The 21356-nt window shown below is 40.2% G+C and overlaps 1 pseudogene; it reads left to right on the top strand.

Moving 5' to 3' along the window:
- Positions 1-5727: 5727 nt before the first annotated feature.
- LOC112868220 (small ribosomal subunit protein eS17 pseudogene) lies at positions 5728-6625 on the top strand (annotated as a pseudogene).
- The last annotated feature ends 14731 nt before the right edge of the window (positions 6626-21356 follow it).

Genomic DNA, 21356 nt, shown 5'->3' with positions numbered 1-21356 from the left:
CTTAGGTTAGCGTTTAACATTTTGTTTTTCCAAAGTAACCTTCCTATGATCAACGCCATTACTGAAGATCACAGTTTTAATAACTCATATCTTGAATGTGAATAAGTAATTATTACTGAGGATTCTTTGGCTAGGATTGACCGCCATCAAACCTGTCAACCTATGTCTATTTTCTGTTACTGACCTAAGCAGTGATATAAAGCTATTTTGGGGTAAACAAACAAGAATGAATGCTAGCTAAGATCCCCTGTGGTACATAAGGAGTCATGTTGTATGTGTGTGTGTGTGTGTGTGTGTGTGTGTGTGTGTGTGTGTGGCGGGAGCTAAAATCACACCATCTCATTGGGATATTCCAAAGTATATGCAACCAAGAAAACAGCCAGCTTCTCTGGGAGAAAACATCACACCAGTTATGCAGGGGTCTTGGAAGTATGAAGTTGTAGCCATGTAGAGTCCTTTACCAGTGATTGGCAACAGCAAATAATAGTTGGTGATTAATGCTAGAAACCTTCTGATAAGGGCCTTTAACACCAAAACAAATAAGGAAGGTCTGACAAATATGGCTCCAGTTTATTAAATCTTACAAACCATAATAGCCTGAGTTTGGTAAGGTTTATTTGGATTGTTTCTTTTGTCTCTTTGTCAGGAGCATTCTAAATTAAATTTATTTCCTTGATTTGAGTTAGTTAAATTTCTTAAAAAAAATTTTTTTTTCTCTGTCAAATAGAATATATTATGATGGTTAATTTCATGTTTCACCTTGATCAGACTGAAGAAAGCCCAGATGGCTGGTAGAACATTATTTCTGGATGTGTCTGCAAGGATGTGTCCAGAGAGATTTGCATTTGAATCCATATCTGCATAAAGAAGACTGCCTTCACCAATGAGGGTGGGCATCATCCAGTCAGCTGGGGTCTAGAACAAAAAGGCAGAGGAAGGGCAAATTCTCTCAGCGTGAGCTGACACATTCATCTTCTTCTCCCTCAGACATTGGTGCTCCTGATTCTTAGGCCTTCAGAATCAGTCTGAATTATACCACCAGATTCTGGTTCTTCAGCTTGTAGAGGGCATATCATGGATCTTCTCAGCCTCCATAATCATGTGAACCAGTTCCTATAATAATCTCCTCTTATAACATATATCCTATTGGTTTTGTTTTTCTGGAGAATCCTGACTAATACATTAAGTAATAGGTCTAATACCAAACCAAGTGTGGTAAAGAATAGAGAGAAATAAAAGTCTTGATATAGTCCTCAAGAAATATAGAATCAAGTTTGGTAGGGTCAAAGAAACAAGAAATAATGATTAGCATGTGGTCAGATGAGTCAGGGAAAGCCATTGCACTGTAACTAGTGAATCCTATTCATTGATTCATTTCATTTATTCACTCGCTTATAAAACATTTCCTGAATTCCAAATGGCAGCAGGTGATTATGCTAGTGAGGAATGTCCATTCTTATCAGAAAGTCCCTGGTTATGCAGGAGCCATCTAATCCACCCTTTGCATTTGGATTGGCAGTTTTCTTTTTCTCTATTTTTTAATTGTTCCATTTCCAAAGACTTCAAGGTAGTCGTGGAATGTGGCTTTCCTTTTCAGAAAATCCAGTGCCAGCATTGTTCCCTCAGGCCAGCAATTCCCAGGCTTTGATATTTTAGTTTAGTGGTGACCATTATATTTGTTTTCACAGTGAGGAAATCTAAGTAATTTTGGGCATGGTTCAAGGTTACATGATGAAGGCATGGACCCTATCCCTGAACTCACCAGCAAAGGTGAACCATAATTAATGAGCAATGATTGGGCATAGAGGTGAGATAGGACCAAAGTCACACCTTTACCGTTCAGAGAACTTGCCAAGTAGACTTCAGCCTTTTGACAATGACCCCATTTCCTCATTTCTCAACCTGGAATTATATGCAGCTTATTTTTCTTTTCTTGCTTAAAGTATTACCGTACATGATCATGGGCACTGCAATTGTCAGGGTTGCTCATATCATCCATGGCTAAATCCACAGGTCTGTTCTCAGTCCTCGTTTTACTTGCGTTATCTGAACGGTTGACACAGTTTATCAACCCCTCCTCCTTGAAACACTTTCTTTACTTGATCTTTTTGGGGCACCACATTGTCTGCATTTTCTTGCTACCTCCCTGGCTGTTCCTTTCCATTGTCCTCTTCTGGTTCTTCTTCATCTCCCCAACACCCTAACATTTGGAAGCCAAACCAAGCTCATGACCATTCCTCCATACCTTTTGTGATCCTGTTTCCCAACCTCAGAAATGCAACTCTTTCCTTTCAGTTGCTCAGGCTAAAAACTCAAAGTCATTGTTGACTCCTCTTTCCTCTCACACTCCACATCCTATCTGTTAGAAAGTTCTGTCAGTTCTGTCTTTAAAATGTATCCAGAATGTGAACCCTCTCACCACCTCCACTACTTGCCTGGCCAAGTCACCATGTCTCTTTACTGGAAGCTACCAGTAGCTTTCTCCCTGCTTCTTCCCTTGTACCTCTAAAATGCACCCATAACACAGCACAGTGAGTCTTTAAAATATGTCATTTCATGTCATATTGAAATGACATATTTTGCTCAAAATTGTCCAATAGCCCCCATCTCACTGAGGGTAAAAGACAGTCCTTGCAATGACTTACAAGGCCTTCCATGACCTGGCACCTAAAAGTTTTCTGATTTCATCTTCTATTCTTTCTGTTCTGATGCCTCTCCAGCCACACACCTGCTTTCTGTTTCCCCACCGTTCCAGGAATGCCCCTAACTTGGGAATTTTATACTAACTATTCCCTCTGTTTGCAGTGTTCTCCCTTCAGGGAGCCATGTGGCTCACTCCCATACCTCCTTCAGGTCTTCGCTCAAGTATCACCTTATTAGAAAGCTTCCCCAGCTAACTTACAATTGCAACCGTATCTCTCATCCCAGCACTCTCTTCCCTTTTCCTGTTTAATTTTTTCCCATAGCACATATCATCATTTGATATACTATTTATTTTACTTATTTACTGATGTTCTCCCTCTCATCCACAAAATGTAGGCTCCATGTATACAGGGAATTTTTGGTGTGTTTTATTCATGGCTATATGTCTAGCACCTAGAATAATGTTTGGCATATAGTAGGCTAGAAAATATTAATAAGTATTTTGAATGAATGGTCATATCTTGCTTCAAGGCCATGTGATGAAACAAATCTCAAGTAAAGCTCAAACACAAGGCTCTGAGGAAATGATTTCCATGACCACCTATCTGCTTACACTACCCCAAAGAACAAGAAGCTGTATTGTTTTTGCTTTATTTTGTTTTGATTCCCTTATACATCATGTCCTTGTATAATGTATAAGCATTTCCTTAGACAATGTATACAGCCTGTCCTTGTATCCCAGGACAGCTGTCCCTTCCCATTTACTCTGCTCTGTTCTCCCTCCATCACGTGGTTTCTCCACCATAGTATAGTCTGTTCTTTCTAAAGAGGAAAACTACCTTACTAAAATGTAAATAAATCTTAGAGTTGGCCTGTACGTCAGAGATAAGTATAAAGCAATGAGACTGAAGCAGAGATTTTCCATTATAAAAAACAAACTATTTGAAAAACCAGGAGTCAATTTTTTTTCCTGCTCTTGACCTTGAGCAAACTGGGCTGGTTAGTCTAGGGTAGAAATGGAATGGGGCTTCTAGCTGGATTGAATGTGTCAACTGGGTGTATTAGCTGCTAATTTAGGATCATGATATGCTTCAAATAACATTTAAATATCTGTATGCTATGTTGTTGGGGAAAGTTCTCAGTTATATCCTTCTTACCCTGCATGTCAGCAAAACAGCCAGTGTGGACCTGTAATGTCTATGCTTAATGCACTCTAATGGGCTGGTTTCTACTAGTCACAGACACATGCCAGTTTTTGTTACAGTTGATGCACATGGTCACTCACAGTACCTTAATGTAGTTTAGCTCACTGACCATGATTTATATAACCTGCAGTTTCTGTCTAGTTGACTCATTCATTCTCTCAATCCTTGAATCATCTAAACCTTCCTTAATAATTTCACCTGCATTTTGTCTTCTAGTCCAGAACTTCCCTGTTCATTCTTTAACCCATAGAGAAACCATCAGCCAGTTAATATCACCACATTATCACCCCAGCCACCACGCTCTTGCTCCAAATCCTATTTGAGTCAATCCTAGAATCTCCAGCCTTTCTTCAGAGTTAGGTCTCCTGAAAGATTTGTCCTTCTCACTCTTTTCAACACCTACAATCCCAATACTGCTTCTAGGAGCAAAGGATGTACACTAAGGCCCCAAACAAACAGTTTTCCCTACACTTAATTTTCACAGACTCCTCTCTAGCCTGTCTAAGGAGGAAGGGAAGATAGCTAAGATAGCTCTGAAGGGCATTGCCCAGGGACACAGGCCCACTTAGAGACTGAGTTTAGTAATAAGATTATAGAATGCTTCCCCTCCTCCACATATACCCGCACCACTGCCACCAACAGGGCTTCAGTATAATAACAGTGGCCTACAGCTGAAAGAGTTCTGAGAGACAGGTTTTCTCTAAGGTGAAGTACTTAGGAAAGCCGAAAGTTAACAAGGGAGATAAAACGAGGATGTAAGAGGACTTTGAAGCTTCTGGCACCTACAGCTCCAGCAAACATTAAACACAGCCCAACTCCTAGCTAGGTTAACACAAAATCTCACACTAATGGCCTATTACCTGATACATCACATGAGGCTTTCAACAAAAAATTACTCGGCAAAAAAAACAAACAAAAAAAACACAGCCTGAAGAAAGAGAGCAAGTGTCAGAACCATACATAGATATAACACAGTTACTAGAATTATTAGACAGGGAATTTAAAATCATTATGTTGAATATGTTAAAGGCTCTAATGGAAGAAAATAGGCAACATGCAAAACAAGTGGTTAATGTAAGCAAAAAGATGGAAACTTTTAAGAAAGAATAAAAAAGAAAGGCTACATATAAAAAACACTGTAATAGAAGTGAAGAATATCTCCAATGGAATCATTAGTAGACTGGATATGAATGAGGAAAGAGTCAGTGAACTTCCAGATATGTCAATAGAAACTTTTCAAACTGAGATGCATAGAGGAAAAACAAGTGGAAATGAAATAAAACAGAACATCCAAGAACCATGAGACAATTACAAAAGATGAAACTTATGTATAGTTGGGATATCAGAAGGAGAAGAAAGTGAGAATGGAGTAGAGAAAATATTTGAAATGATAATGGCCAAGAACAGACACCAAACTACAGATTCAGGAAGCTCAGAGAATACCAGGTTGGATAAATATCAAAAGGAATATACCTTGGCATATCATACTCAAATTTCAGAGAATCAATGACCAAGAGAAAATCCTTAAAGAAGCTAGAGAAACAAAACATCTTACATATAGGGGAGGAAAGGTGTGAGTTACATTGGGCATCTCATCAAAAGCCATGTAAGCAACAAGAGAGAAGAGTGAAATATTTAAAATGTTCAAAGAAAAAACCAACCAACCCAGAGTTCTATATCCCTCAAAACTGTCATTCAAAAATGAAGGATGGGGTGCCTGGGTGGCTCAATCAGTTAAGAGTCCAATTTGATTTTGGCTGAGATTATCATCTCATGGTTCATGAGATTGAGTCCCACGTCAGACTCTGTGCTGACAGCACAAGCCTGCTTGGGATTCTCTCTCCCTCTCTATCTCTGCCCCTCCCCCATTCACCCTCTCTTTCCCTCTCTCTCAAAATAAATAAATAAACTTTTTTAAAAAGTGAAGGAGGTTATGTGAGTGAAAAACAAGCCACAGACCGGAAGAATATATTTGTAAAACACACATCTGATAAGAGACTTGTAGCCAAAATATGCAAAGAACTCTTAAAACTCAATGATAAGAGAACAATGAAGCCCAATGAAAAAGTAGGCCAAAATTACTCTTTTACTCTCTCCGCCAACACAGGCTGCATTCACACCAAAACCATGAAGAAGGCCACCCAAGTCATCACTGAGAAGTACTACACACTCCTGGAAGTACTTCCACGCCAATGAGCACATGTGTGAGGAGATCACCATTATTCCCAGCAAGAAGCTCACAACAAGATTGCAAGCTATGTCACACATCTAATGAAGCGGATTCAGAGAGGCCTGGTGAGAGGAATCTCACCACACTGCAGGAGGAGAAGAAAGAATTATGTTTCTGAGGTCTCAGCCCTGGATCAGGAGATCATTGAAATAGATTCTGATACTAAGGAAATGCTGAACCTCTTGGACTTTGGCAGTCTGTCCAATCTACAGGTTGTAGACACTCAGTCTACAGTTTGGATCAATTTCAAAACACCACGTGGATCTGTTTGAATCTTTCTATTGGGCTGTATTATCTTCAATAAACCTTGGACAACAACAACAACAACAACAGAAAGTAGGCCAAAACCTGAACAAATACCTCACCAAAGATGATATACAGATGGAAAATAAGCACGTGAAAAGATGCTCAATATTATATCTTTATAGAATTGCAAATTAAAACAACAATGAGATCCTGCTACACACCTATTCAAATGGCAAAAATCCCAAATACTGACAGCACCAAATACTGACAAGGATGTGGAGCAGCAGGAGCTCTTACTGCTGGTGGGGATGCAAAATAACACAACCACGTTGGAAGACATTTTGGCAGTTTCTTACAAAGCCAAACACAGTCTACCATATGATCCACCAATTGTGCTCCTTGATATTTACACAAATACATTGAAAACTCATGTCTACACAGAAATGTTCACATAAATGTTTATTCATAATTGCTCCAAATTAAAAGCATCCAATATGTCCTTCAACAGGTGAATGGACAAATTGTAGTACATCCAGAGAATGGAATATTATTCAGTGATAAAAAGGAATAATCTATCAAACCATGAAAAGACAGGAAGGAACCTTAAAAGCTAATTATCAAGTAAAAGAAGACAATCTGAAATGCCTACATATTGTATGATTCCAATTGTAGGACATTCTGGAAAAAACAAAACTATAGACAATAAAAATATCAGTGGTTGCCAGGGGTTTGGGAATGTGGGAAGGGGTAAGGAGTCTTACTGTAACACTGGAGTCTTTTAGGATGAAACTATTCTGTATGATATCATAATGGTGGATACATGTCATACATTCATCAAAACCCCCAAACTTGTACAATACAAAGAGTGAATCCTATTGTAAACTACGGACGTTAGTTAATAAAAATGTATCAACATTGGTTCATCAATAGTAATAAATGTACCACACCAATGCAAGATGTTAATAATAGGGGAAACTGTGTATGGATGAGAAGTAAGGAGGTATATGAGGATTCTGTATTTTTCACTCAGTGAATGCTCTAAAAAATACAGTCTAGTAATTTAAAAAAAAAAGTGAAGGAGAATAAAGACCTTGTCAGACAAAACCTTCAATCTGGAAGCTTCTGAAACTGATACAGCCTGCTGAGTTTGGGGCACACTTGGCAGACTATAGAAATTTAGCATTCCTGGATGTGAAGAGACTTCACCACTTTGCTCAGTGTGAAAAAGTAATTATGGGCCCCAGTTCGGAAAAGTAAAGATGTGTATTTTATCAATATAGAGTGGAGACTAGCATTTGTTGGCATATGACTGATCCTGTGCTAGGTGCTCATGTGACTGATTCTGTGTTAGGTGCTTAACATGTCACATTATTCCATTCCTCTCTTCCTTCCTTTAAAGAAGATACAAGGTCCTTAAAGAGTTTACTGTCTAGTAGAGGAGACTGGCAATTGTAGGGTAGTCCAGTATTGTGAGGTCTATGTGCCTGGGATAAGGAGATTATAAGGTATGGTGGCAGCACATGACAGAGTACATATCCAGCCTTGAGGGCACAGGAAAGGCTCTTATGGGAGGTAACATCTACATTGACCTGAGGATGAGTGGCAATTAGTCAGGTAAGGGGGAGGGGAGACACGGGGAGAAAAGCAGATTCCAGGCAGAGAGAACAACCTCTGTGAAGGCCCAGAGGTGAATGAAAGTCAACAGTGTTCAGGATAGAGAGAACTTACAATGCCAGAATTATGGAGACCAAACATGATGCCAGGGTGGTAAGAAAGGACTGGATCTTGCCAGCCAGGGTGAGAAATATCCTGAGGGCAGCGAGACGTTGTGTAAGGAGGGGAGTAAACCAAAATGACTTGCTCTTCCCAAAGATGTCTCTGGATGGATTGTGGAAAATGGGCCAATCTTAGGGACAGAGGACTCTTACAATGATCTAGGCACCCAAACTAGAGATGGAGATATAGCTACTAAGCTTCAAGAGAGCTGGAATCAAGAGCTGAAACTTGGCAGTTTATTTGATTGGAGAGTGGTGACAGGGAGAAAGAAATTCGAGAGATAAGTTTTCTGGAGACACCTGATGGCATCTTTAACTGAGTAGAAAACAGATCTGTGAGGTTAGAGAGAGGAAAGATGATGGTTTCCGTCTGGAACATTTGGTTTTGAAAAGCCTGTGGGACATGGGTTAGAGTGTATGGACGTGAAACTTGGAAAAGAAATTTGGGCTGGAGAGAAAAGACCTGAAAGTTGCTGGCATAAAAGTAGTGGTTAAAGTGGGAGATTTATTTTTACAACAATCATTAAGGCAGATATTTCTCTCCCTGTTTTCAGAAGAGGGAAGCAAGGTTTGGAGAGCATAAATAATTTGCTCAAAATCAGTCAGGGAGTGGTGGAGCCAGGATTTTTAACTGGTACGTTTCCACTGCACACCATTGTTTCTGGGTAAATGCACTGTTTCTGAGTAATCTGATTGTACTGCTCCTATGGCTTTTTTCCTCCCACATCTGAGAATTCTGGAAAACATTCCTCCTTGTCACAGAAACTAACCTGGAGAAATGTCACTGTTCACAGCTCAAAACTTCTTTTTTGGAAGTTAAGATAAAACGCATCAACTTCTTCATGAGAGTTTCCTTTCATCTGGACGGAATGATGCCAATGATGCTTGGTCTATGAAAGGAGCCCTGAGTGTCCTTCCAAACCAGACCTGTAGTGGGGACAACCCTTGCCATTATGTTAACGGTCTACCTCCTCGCGCACTAAGCTGACATTGCACACGTCAGATAAGTGGTGACAGAAGCAGCCAACCCATTCCACTTGCTGGTACAAGGCTGGCTCCAGGACTTCTGGCTCTGTGTTTGACCCATCCTCCATCCTGTCACTTGTCTCCTCCTCATGGAGATTCCCAAATCTCCCTCAACCTGGCCCACCAACTCCACCTCCTTTCTCAGTCCTGATAGCACCAGAGTTGAAGCCTTTTCTCATTTTCCATTCAGAGGGAAACTGGATGTTCTTTGTGATGACCTCATCTCTCTTGGCATCCCCCTTCCCACCCCCATCTCCCAGGCACTGTCATTTTCATTTGCATGGCCTCTGGGGTCTTCAACTATGGAGGGACCTGCTTCATAGCTGACACCAAGGCTCAAACTCTAACCTCTCACACTTTCTCATATAACATCTCATCTGCTGGTGGAATACATTTGTTTGTGATTACAGGCTGCTTACAATACCATTGCACAGGGCCTTATGTTATGGCCCAGCGCCATGAGAAAACACATTAGTAATTTTTTATGACCCTAATGCAACCATGCAGGATTTCCCTAAAACAGAAAACATGAAGGGATTTTATTGTCTTGCACTATTAGACATCCCTTATGGCTGATGCATGTATATTAGAACTAACAGAACATAGGATTTTCCAGACATTTTGGGCTGAGAGGTTTCTGACTCTAATTAGTGAACATCCCTTGTTTATCTGCTCTGGGGGACATAAAACACACAAGGAAATTACAAACAAAAGGCATCAAGGTTTTGAATGTTTCTCTTGATATATTAACTTACTCCTGGGCTTAAATGAGATGCTCTTAATAAGCCACTTCTGAAAGTAACTGTGAAATGATAAAAATTGGAAGAGACTGGTGAATTCTCAAAGATTCTTACTGCACCTCTTTGAAAAATAGCATACAACATGGACTTCAGTTAGACCAGGACACCATCTGGCTCTCCTATGGGGTGGCTCTCTGTCTCTGTCTCTGTCTCTGTCTCTCTCATGCACACACACACACACACACACACACACACACACAAGCACACACATGCATACACCCCATCAAATAAAAATGTCTAAAAAGAGAATAGTGGACTTTCATTTGGCCTTAAGAATAAATACATACATTATTTCTATATAAAAAAAACATTCTATGTTTGGCACTGTTAATGGTGTTCAATGTCTACCCAGGAGTTTTTTGATAAACTAGCAGGAGAGAAGTTGAGAGTTTCTAGCTCTCTCAGAGGAACTACACTGGAACATTTTAATTACTTTTCTGTGAAGGACATGCTCATTCTAAATCTGGCAGCTCTTAGAGGCCTCTCCACCCAGCTGGGAGTGTGTTCCCAAGTGCCCAGGGGGTGAAGGTAAGTCAGCCAAGAGTATGAGAAGACAACAGACCCCAGGCAATGAACAAACCCTATCTAATAAAAGGGCTTAAATTAGAATATTTGGAAACATTTTTAATACAGAGTGTTAGTAGTTGACACGGTGGCGTCAATTCTTTAAACTCCGCACAAAAGTGTGACAGCTACCTTTCCCAACTGCCTATCAGCCTTCAAATACATGCATCCCATTGCGTGGCAAAGGGTGAGAACCTGGCCAAGCATTTCCGTAGTAAGATCCATGGGAAAAACATAGTAGACAAAGCAGAATAATAAAGTACAATGATATTTGGGTTTCACATCAGCTTTGCTATGGTTATAGTAACAAATTTTCCAAGGCTCAAACAGATTTAACCTCCCTTAAAAAAAATAGTATATTGTGACATACTCTGGGGAAAGTGCTATTCATGGCATCTTACCCCTCACAGAATGGAAAAGATGGGTTTGCATGCTATCACTTCACCTGTCACCTTCCCTGGGGTTGAGTGTTACCCACCTGTCTCCCATGGCTTCCAGGGAACACAAATGGGCTCGCCCTCAGTGCACAATTGCACTGATAGGCAACATGGAAAGTGCCCTTAAAATAATAAGACTGATTTGTGTGTTGCCTTTTTCATATCTGGACTCATCTACGTTGTCATTTCTACACATCGGTTTTACTGAAGGCTATGTTCTCAATACTATTCTGTAAATACTGAAAAGTATTTCCATTGAACCAACCAGATACTGTAAAGGAGCTCCAGCTCAGCCACCCTTCCAGCACCTCACAGGAAGAATTTGCCATCAGAAGGAACTGGGATTATCTAGGAGCTAATCCCAGGAGTTAGGCTTTAGGCCATCCGTTCCCTTGGCATGTATTCCTCCTTGGAGAAAAGATCTTTTCTCTTTTCATTCACTGGACCTATGATTGAAGTGGATAGGTAACCCCCAAGGGCATACCAGAGACTCACTAATCAACCCCATTCTGAAGGAGAGAGCACTGCACTTTTAGTATATGTTGAGGGTATATACATGACAGACACAGATACAGTGTGTGGCAACTTGATAATGACTGCGTTATAATGAATAAAATGTGTCCAGGGCTTACTAGACTGGACAATGCCTCTGAGAAGTATTACCATGAAGTTATGACTGGAAGCACATTTTAATCGTGTTTGGCTCATTGTAGCTCAGTTTTAGATCATGTAATCTGTGGAGAGCATCCACTGATTGGCATATTCTCCTAAATTCAGTTATAGTTTATGAGATGTGGAAGAGAGAAACTCCACTGACAGCAATTACCTAGGATTCATAGGACTTTGCTTACTTCGCAAATGCTCTTTCAGTGGTAGACTTTTGCTTGCTCCTGTCCAACCCAGGTTTGGCTATTCTTAGACCTGGAATTAAATCACTGAAGTCTAGTCTTCTCAGGTTTCCCTCCTCCCTGGGAGAGTAGATTTAGAGTGATCATAAGAAAGTCAACTCATCCCTAATCATTTGGCCCGAAGAGACCCAGAATGCTCTTCCTCTTCCTTTTACAATCCTTCCAATAAAACTTCTCTACTTTTTTTTATCCCTAGGTGGAGAGCGCTCTCAGAGAGTTCACACAGTGAGTGTGGTTTGTGCATTCAATAGTAAGATCTAATCATTGCCTCTTGAGGGCTGAAAAATGAAAACACTGGATAAGAGCCCACCTTCTGGCTTCATGCTTGTCAAGAACAGGATCTATTAGCCTTTTAAAGAAATACTGATAATAAAAAGCAGACTAAGTGAGCTATGTGAATTGGCATCTAATCAATTATTTTCTGAGCTCTTTCTCCCTTAAGTTACTCAGAGCTGCAAGAGCAAACAAGATTTTACTGTTTCTAACCCTCTTGCCTTCCACAAAGCTTGGGGAAATATATAAGCCTGTGTATGCCCCCATTCTTTTTGGGGATGTTTTATTATCATCATCTCCATTGTAGAAGAGGTCATATTCCCTTTAATTAAAGTGCATACAAGTCAGAAACTCCCCAGCCTGCATTTCCCAAGCATCAAGAGGTACAAGGCCTGAGTTTTCCTCCCATAGCCCACCAACAGGGCCGGGACATCAGTGGTGTGAGGACGAGGACAGCCGCCAGCCAACCCAGAGCACAGAGAGCTCAGGCTGCTTTCTTTTTCCCACATCAGTTCTTCACTGTATTTGACCTAGAAGTTTTGGATGCGGACAACACTGCATACTTGGAATAATACTTTTTTTCTCTTTAAACCTTTTGCCCTATAGATGATTCATTTCTCCTGGGCTAAAATTGGACTCATCCTGAGCATCTTTGCATGGAAGACATTCCAGCATTTGGAGGGTCTCATCACAGATTGGTTGCACTGGATGCTCTGGTTTGCCTTCACCTCCTCTTCTACTCTCTCCATACTCAACCTCCACCCTTTGCTTCTACTACATATATCATTGGAAGAAGAAACACATTTGTGATTTTCCCTGAGTATGGGCCAATTCGTTATTTTAGCATGGGTGTGCCTGGTTTCATAAGGTGCATACCAGGCAGCTGAAGAATGATGTCAATTTTGACCTGCCATCTGTAGTCCCCACCCAGGAGATTTTTAGAAGAACTAACTCCTCCAGCTCCCCAAGGTCATCTTTGTTAACCTCTGTTAACCCTTAGAGGAGCACAATAATGATAAAAGAAATCACAAAACACAAGGAAAAGGCAACTAAAGGGTATATGGTAGTTAAAAAAGATTTCTATTTTTCTATTAAAGTAAAAAAAAAAAAGCTACTATCCAAACTTGGGCCTGAGATAGGTGTGATTAATGCCATTGTCTGGCTTTTGCCACAAAATACTTCTCCTATGAAAAAAGTATGGGATTACCTAAAGCACCCAGTTACTCTTATTAAGTTCAGATTTTCTTAAAATTAGATTGAGAAAAATCCATTTCTACATGGAGTGTGCATTACAGAATAAGCTTAAATGCACAAGTTTCCAGGCCTAGTCTGAAATCCTGTTGGGTAATTCCGGCCAGGCCTTGACCCTGGGTGTTGTGAAGATCAGGAATGGTGTTACCAGTTATTGTCTATTTTGTTAGAAGCTAGATTTGAACTTGGGAGCGTGATTAACACTAGCTCAATTTTCCCCTCCTCCAGACAACCACTGAAATCACTAAGGCTTCTGACAGGATAAACATGTCTGTTAGTTTGTTCCTAGGAATTATCCTATACTTTTTGTTGCAATATATTACTTTTCCCCTTTCATCACTCCCCCACCCCCACCCCAGCACCTTTCCCCTCCACTCTTTACCTACTTAGACCTAGATCTGAAGCCATGGAGTCTCCTGGGAGTCTATTCACATATGTCAAAGCTCAGTCAAGGTCTCCCTGAGCTGGAACAGAGCTCATTCTTCCTGTCATAATTTTCTGTTCCCAGGGTCTTTGTTGTCTGTTTCTAGTGCTTAATCATTATTCCAATAGAAGAAAGTGATTTTTAATATTTTTAATGAATAATTCAGGAATCTGAATAAATACCCACATTTTCAAAGGAAGTCCATAGCTTCCTCCTTTCCCAACCCCTCTCCATAGTCAACAAACATTTGTGGAAAGCCTTTTATGAAGCAGCTGCTCATCTGGGTCCTCACATTTTATTTGATCATCACCACCAGCCATTAACCGCACATGTGGTAGGTTCTCAGGGAATCTGTTCTGGTTAAATGGATTACCTTATAGAGCAGAGTTATTAGCCTAACTTTAGAGCTGAGGAGACTGAGGCCCCAAGTAGTAGTTAAGCAGTTAAGTTAAGTGACTTGTTCAGACTGTGCATTGGCTGAATTTGTCTTATGTCCATCCCTTTCATTGTCTTGGTCATATTTGTGTCTGTTGTTAAAGCTTCCATTCGGCTGGTACCACAAATAGGGCTGTCTAACATTCTGTCTCATTGCTTCAGAAAGGCATGGTGCTATTTATGGAGAGAACATGGGTTACTGACCAGCGTGGTGTTTTGCCTTTTGGCCTTTGGAATGCAGTCTACAGCATTTTCTCCAGAAAACCTCACACAGATTTGTGTTTGCAGAAAGGGGTCCAAAGGCTTAATTATTTTTTGGGAGCCCTACTATTTGTCCTTTGCTAACCAGGTCATCCTTCAGACAGAAAAAATGTTGTGTATGACCCAGCCAAGGCTGCTGCTCAATGGGGTTGACAGCAGGCCAGAAACTCAAAAACCCTGCCTGCAGGCCTGATCATGTCCAGAGAGTAAGCTGACAGAAAGCAACTCTCTGAATACATCCTGCATGCATCTGTCTCCTCTATGCCTTTGTTCAAGTCTGGAAGAGTTACCAAAAAATATGCCTACTTGACCCTTTTTAATGGGCAGTTGCATTGGTTCCTCTAAACGAGGAAGAGGCAGCCTGCCTCTTCCGACAGAGGCAAAGTAGAATCTGATAGGCATTACAGTGGCCTTTATATTTCTGTGATTTACAACATTTTTAAATGTGTGGTTCCATCACTGTCAGTGACAGCTGCCACATCTGTTTCTCTTGAGAGGTGGATGTAGAAGTGCCACTAAATAAAAACTTGGGAATTTCAACATTTGTTCTTTCTGTTTTCCCAACAATAGTTTTACAGATATGTTCACGTAACTAAGACTCTTGCTCAAAACCCCTAAAACACTTGAGAGTAAATTACAAAGGAGCCAAGTGTTGGCCCCCCTCATTCTGCAGCAGTGTGTTCTTGGGGGTCTCTTGAGTGAAGAGGGGCACAGACAACTGTTTGATCAGTGAGTCCATCAGAACTGTTAGCCATGCTGATCCTGAAAAGAGAGAGCAACTCAGAAGTCTGGTGGGGTGGCCTGTCTTTCATTCCACAAATATTTTTTTGTCTTCATACCATGCAGAGCAGTGTGCTAGGTAGAGAAGGACTTGAACGCTGGTTATCTTCAGCTCTCCTGGTCAGTTAACACCTATCAAGGAATCTCTGTACTCCAGAATATGCTCCAGTTCCAAAAGTGGATGTCAGCATTTTCTAGTCAATTCAGACATAATGTATGTGTCCTTAAATATCAGCAAAACCACAGTTAGAGTGGCAATGATCATCTAGGTTGGTGGGTCCTCTCATGAAATCAACATTGATTTTACCCTTTCTTAGTGTAGAAATTTGTAATGTGTTCTCCTTAAACACACACACACACACACACACACACACACACACACATGTCAGTTTATTTGGAAGACCACACACAGCTAATCATTTGTATAAGTTGTGTTAGATCAAATGGGAGAATGCATTTAAAAGGCTTCATATGTTATGGCCCCCAGTAAATGTGAGCTGCTGTTATCACCCTGTCACATCATCATCGTTGTCACCATATTCTAGTGTTTTCCTTGCCCTTGATTAGAAGTTAAATCAATGGGAGCTGAGAACTCAGGAAGTAAAAACTCGTCTTTGTACCTTGATGTGCACTTTTTAAGATATGAAGTGAAATCTAGTTTGCCTCTGATTTTAAACTGAAGGCCTTCCAATGAACAGCAATGAACATTCCATTTTAAGTGGGATTATTTTAGTATCTGTTAAAGAATCTGAACAATCCACTCAAAGAGCATGTGTTACATGCTCTGTGTCTTCTTTACACCCACCTTGGAAGTGGGGAAGAGAAGGGAACCAGCATTTATTGAAAGTGTGCGATGTTCTAGGCATTTCACCTATGTTTTAGGATTGTTTCCCCCTAAAATTCGTATGTTGAAATCCTAACCTCTAGTACCCCAGAATGTTACTGGATTGGGAGACAGGGTCTGTAGAAAGATAATTAAGTTACAACAAGGTCATTAGGATAGGTCTAGTTCAACCTGACTGGTCTTATGTAAAAGAAGAGATTAGGACACAGACACACACAGAGAAAAAACCATGTGAAGACTCAGAGGGAAGACAGCCATCTATAAGCTAAGGAGAGAGGCCTCAGAACAAATCAACCCTGCTGATACCTCCATCTATGACTTCTAACTCTCAGAATTGTGAGAAAATAATTTCCTTTGTTTAAACCACCAACTCTGTGGTATTTATTAGGACAGCCCTAGCAAATTAATACAACATATGTTATCCCATTGACTTTTCTGCACAAACAAATGTTGGGTCATTGGGGTTTTGGTTTTTAGTCTTTTAAGTCTCCTTTAGTTTTCAATTTCCACTTGCATCTCTCTCTCTCTTTTTTAATTGAAGTTTAATTAACATACAATGTTCTATTTGTTTCAGGTGTACAGCATGGTGATGATGCTTCTATACATTACTCACTGCTCACCATGGTAAGCATAGTCACCATCTGCCACCATACAACATTATTACAGTATTATTGACTATATTCTCTATGCTGTGCTTTTCATCTCCTTGACTTATTTATTTTATTCCTGGAATTTTGTACCTCTTAATCCCCTTCACCTATTTCTCCATCCCCCACCCACCTCCCCTTTGACAATCACCAAGTTTGCTTTCTGTATTTAAAAGTCTTTTTGATTGTTTGTTCATTTGTTTTTTTAGATTCCACATGTAAGTGAAATCATACGGTAATTGTCTTTTTTAAACCAATGTATTATTATCATAATTTGTAGGTAAGAAAACTGATGATTTGAGAGATAAGTAACTTGTCCATGGTCACCAGGTTGTCAAATAGCTTGGCCAGGCTTCAAACCTAGTTCTGCTGGAGGATACCTGATATATGGTAATATTGTAACAAATATTAACTCTTGTCATTTATTATTGCTATTGGCTTCAGAAAGATAATATCTAATTCAGATAAGCACACTACCAAGAGATGAATTTTATGTAGATTAATGGAGGCATTTCATGTAAAGAAGGAAGGAAATATACTGGTTTTCTTGTAGGAAAAGCAGGAACCCAAGTCCCACAAATATTGCTCAAACTCAGCATGAAGTTGACCTTAGCTTCTTAGCCATAGGTTATTATAGAAGCCTCCAAAATACATAGTTTTAGATATCAAATGTACATTGATTTATAAGCAGAATAAGAGGTCTTTTTGGTGGAAATATGTTCTGTAGGGATAGTGTTAGAATGCATTTACACCCACTCTAAAACCCAAAATTCTTTTCTAAATAAGACCTTAGAAGTCTTTGCCCTAGTCAGTCAAAATGGCCCCTATAATATGGCCAAAGATTAAAATTTATGTTTCACAATTGTTTTAAACCAAGATATTACTCTCTGGCTTCTCAATCATATTTTTATTTTTTTTTGTACATCTCATCAAAGCATTTCGATTAGAACAAGTCATTGAGCAGAGAAGCCAAAATAAATAGTTGATTTAAATTACTACAGTGAAGGGACCACAGTTTCAGTCAGGCCTAAGTTATGGGGACTTTTAATGATTCTATGAGGTTCTAGTGTTTATGGAATTGGCTTGTACATTGATTGTTTTTTTCTTCCTGATTTATTTCTGATTTCTAAAGTCAACCCATGAATTTCTTAGTCTGTCTGGTCAGAATTTTTTGATGGCTTCTCAGAGGTTCCAGACTCTGAGAACCTCATAGATTTGCAAACCTCATGGTTTGCTTTGCCTTGGAACTCATTAACTCCTGTCACTTAGCCTGAAGCTGGTGACCTCTGCCTAGCAACCTGGCCACATTACCCATGTTTGCTATATAAGAACCAGAGGTGCCATCCAGCTCCACTGTTTCCATCTCTGCTTCTGGAATGGACCAGACAATGCTGCAGTCAAATGGGAATAAAGCTAGAGTACAATCCATCCACAATGTAATCTTCGTTCATGTCTTTCTGGGTGTATCAGGTGATCTGGGTGGATCAGGGGACATCATGGAGTGGTTGAGTGCACAAATTTTGGGCATGGGCAGAATTGGTTCCAATGTCAACGGCCACCTACGAGTCACATGACTCTGGGAATGTTACTTAATCAACCCGGACCTCAGTTTCCTTATTCATTTTTTTTCTTCCTTATTTGTTAAATGGAAATAACAACTATGTTGCGGGTTTGCTGAAAAGATTAAGGAAGTAACATAGGTGAAGCATCTGGGAAAGTGTCTGACATGTGGTAGGTGCCTAATAATGAAGACCGTAAACAGAAGTTTGATAACTTCACCTAATATAACTTCCAGTGCTTGCTGTGTGGTTGAAATTTCATTTGCAACACAACAAAGCCTGCTTATATTTCTACAGGGAAAAAATACCATGGCAGCCTGAAGTGCAATTGGGATTTAACCTCACATAAGACCCAAGAGTCCCTATGGAGGGCATTCTCCATGTGTTTCAAACTTGGTGCATCATCCACCAAGCATGTTCCCTCCGGAAAAGCAGGAGACCGCCCAAGGTTTGGATAAGTTCAGGGAAGCATCTGAACTTTTTGGGAGCTGTCCCATCAAAACTGGAGTTGTCTGGGTTTTGACCGCTGGGGCCAATATTCTTTTCTGTCTGGACTTTTAAAAAAGATCAGAACATTGGGTTAGTATTCCCAGTTCTCTGTGTCATTAGAAGCTCTTAAGCACGAAGATTCCACTAATTTCAACCAGAATTTTGTGGGTAAAAGACATGAGTAATGTGAGAAAATGAATGAGGACATTGGCACTCACTGGGGGAAGTTAGGAACTTCAAGGAGAAAAATAAAAGCTGTCTTCATCAGCCAGCCTAAGTTGGAGGGGTTTTTAGGATATGTGATTGTTCCCAGCACCCTGTTTTGAATCTCTCTTACATTTCATAAAGTCAGAAAGTTTGGGTTTGAATTCTGTTCGAATATTAACAGATGGGGTGTAAGAAGACTTCTTACAGCCTTCCAAGCCTCAGTTTCCTCATTGGTAAAAGGAAATATTAATAAGTATTCTATAGGGCTGTTGATTCGTTTGTTTATTCATTCATTCAGTTGGTCTGGCACATAGCGAGCACTCAGTAAATAGTAGCTCCCAGAAAGTTTCTATGGAAACTTTGTAATTCCATGTACCTGGATTTCAAGGAAAATTTCACATTTGTGTCTCAACTTTTTTTATTTTGCTTAGGAATACATTTTCACCTTTATAAAAAATGCATTTGACCCTTTAGAGCCCTCAGAGAAATTTTTTAAATAGAAAAATGTGTGTCCTTCTAAAATCAAACCAGTGCTGGGGCACTTGGGTGGCTCAGTCAGTTGAGCGTTAGACTTTGGCTCAGGTCTTGATCTTGCAGTTCATAAGTTCGAACCCCAGATTGGTCTCTGTGATGACAGCTCAGAGCCTGGAGCCTGCTTCACATTCTGTGTCTCCTCTCTCTGCCCCTCCCCTGCTCACACTATGTCTCTGTCTCTGTCTCTCTCTCTCTCTCTCAAAAATAAACATTAAAAAAATTTTAAATCAAACCAGTGTTATTGAACCTCACTAAAATGTTAGTTAGGCTCAGTCTGTATGTTTCTCAATTCACTTTAATTACCACTCATACAACTTAGCTACATCCAAATGTGTCTACAGGGTCAAGCCATCAAATGGCTTGACATTCAGGAAAGAAGCACGCTCAGTGACGAAGAGCACAGGCCCCAGCTCCATGAGGGTCCCCAGTGCTGCTACATATACTGCACACCATGAGGGTGAGCAGAGTGTATGCAACTGTTTGCCTTCATAGAGTTTATGACTTTCCATGGCTTTTAATACTTCCCTCAAGTAGTATCATTCGCCTCTCAAACTTTAATAATTCTTTTTTGAGTAGTGTCTTTCTGTCCTCCCCTCCCCCCCATCATTTTGATTTCTAGTCTATTGTCTTTCAGAGTCTGGAGTACGCTCCTGATTTATCCATGACTGAATCTTGCACTACCCTGAAGAAAACTGTGATTTGAGTAAATACCGCACATTGCTTTCATTAATATGTCACATTAAATTTAAAATCTCAAGTGCAAATCAAAAGTTGGACATCTTAACATTGTTCATACTTCAGGAAAGTCTGCGAGCTGGGAATAATTTTTTCTCATGGGCCAAACACACCACACACACACACGCACACACACACACACACACACACACACACACACACGGCAGATTCTTATGGTTCCCAACAGTTTTGTTTTGCTTTGTTTTGTTTAACCTCCTCACCATCAAGCATATAGCTCACCCCATGAATGAGCAGCATTTTCTCCTCAAGGGCAGTGATTCTGTGGGTAGGGCCACATGTAATTTGAAAAAGTATATTCTCCCACCCCATGGTATTGAGAATCATGTCTCCAATTGCATCAAGAGAATAGGATTCCTTCTGCCTACTCTGATGGCTTTATTGAGAAAAGCTTGGCCAGAATTGTCATGCTTTGAAGTCAGCAAAATCAGCACCTTAATCTGTTTTGGAGATAAAGGGTCCCATTGGAATTCTCTCTTGAGAGCTTGCCTGAATAGTTACCCTCGACATCCCTGTTCCACTCACAGCCTTTCTGCTGTCATCATGCACTCACCATAGTGACCTGTTGCTAGGTCAGTGATGTCCCCTGATGGTACCAGGAAACCTTCCCAGCCCCTCCTTCTTGTAGAGAAACAAAGAGAAGGATCACTAGACAAAAGCTTGAGATTTCCTTATGAAAACATAATGATTCTCTGAGAGATTTTATAGCAGGCCCAGAATAAAAACAAACAAACAAAATAAAAGAAAGCAAACAGAAAATGTTTTCCTCATATTCATTCCATGAAGAGTTCAAATTTCTCAACAGCAAAAAATAAGTCAGGAAGGCTTATAAGGGAAACAGAACAAAGAAAGCTCTTGGGGAACAATTCTGAGAATGGCCCACTTCCTGGCCTCATGTGAACTGTCACCTAGGAGAAGGCACAAAGTGAGGACATCATTCATGGCCTGCCTCCTATCCTTCTCATTTCCTCCATGAGAAGAACAAAACTGACATAAAGCAAAAAGAGATGGGTACCACTCACCACGTCAGGAAAGAGAATCAAAGAGCAAGAGAAAAGGAAGAGA

Source organism: Puma concolor, chromosome D3, assembly GCF_028749965.1.
Source record: "Puma concolor isolate L17-30 chromosome D3, mPumCon1.1.hap2, whole genome shotgun sequence".
Classification (NCBI taxonomy): Eukaryota; Metazoa; Chordata; class Mammalia; order Carnivora; family Felidae; genus Puma; species Puma concolor.
The sequence above is the reverse complement of the archived record's forward strand: the minus strand, read 5'-3'. Positions and strand labels throughout refer to the sequence as shown.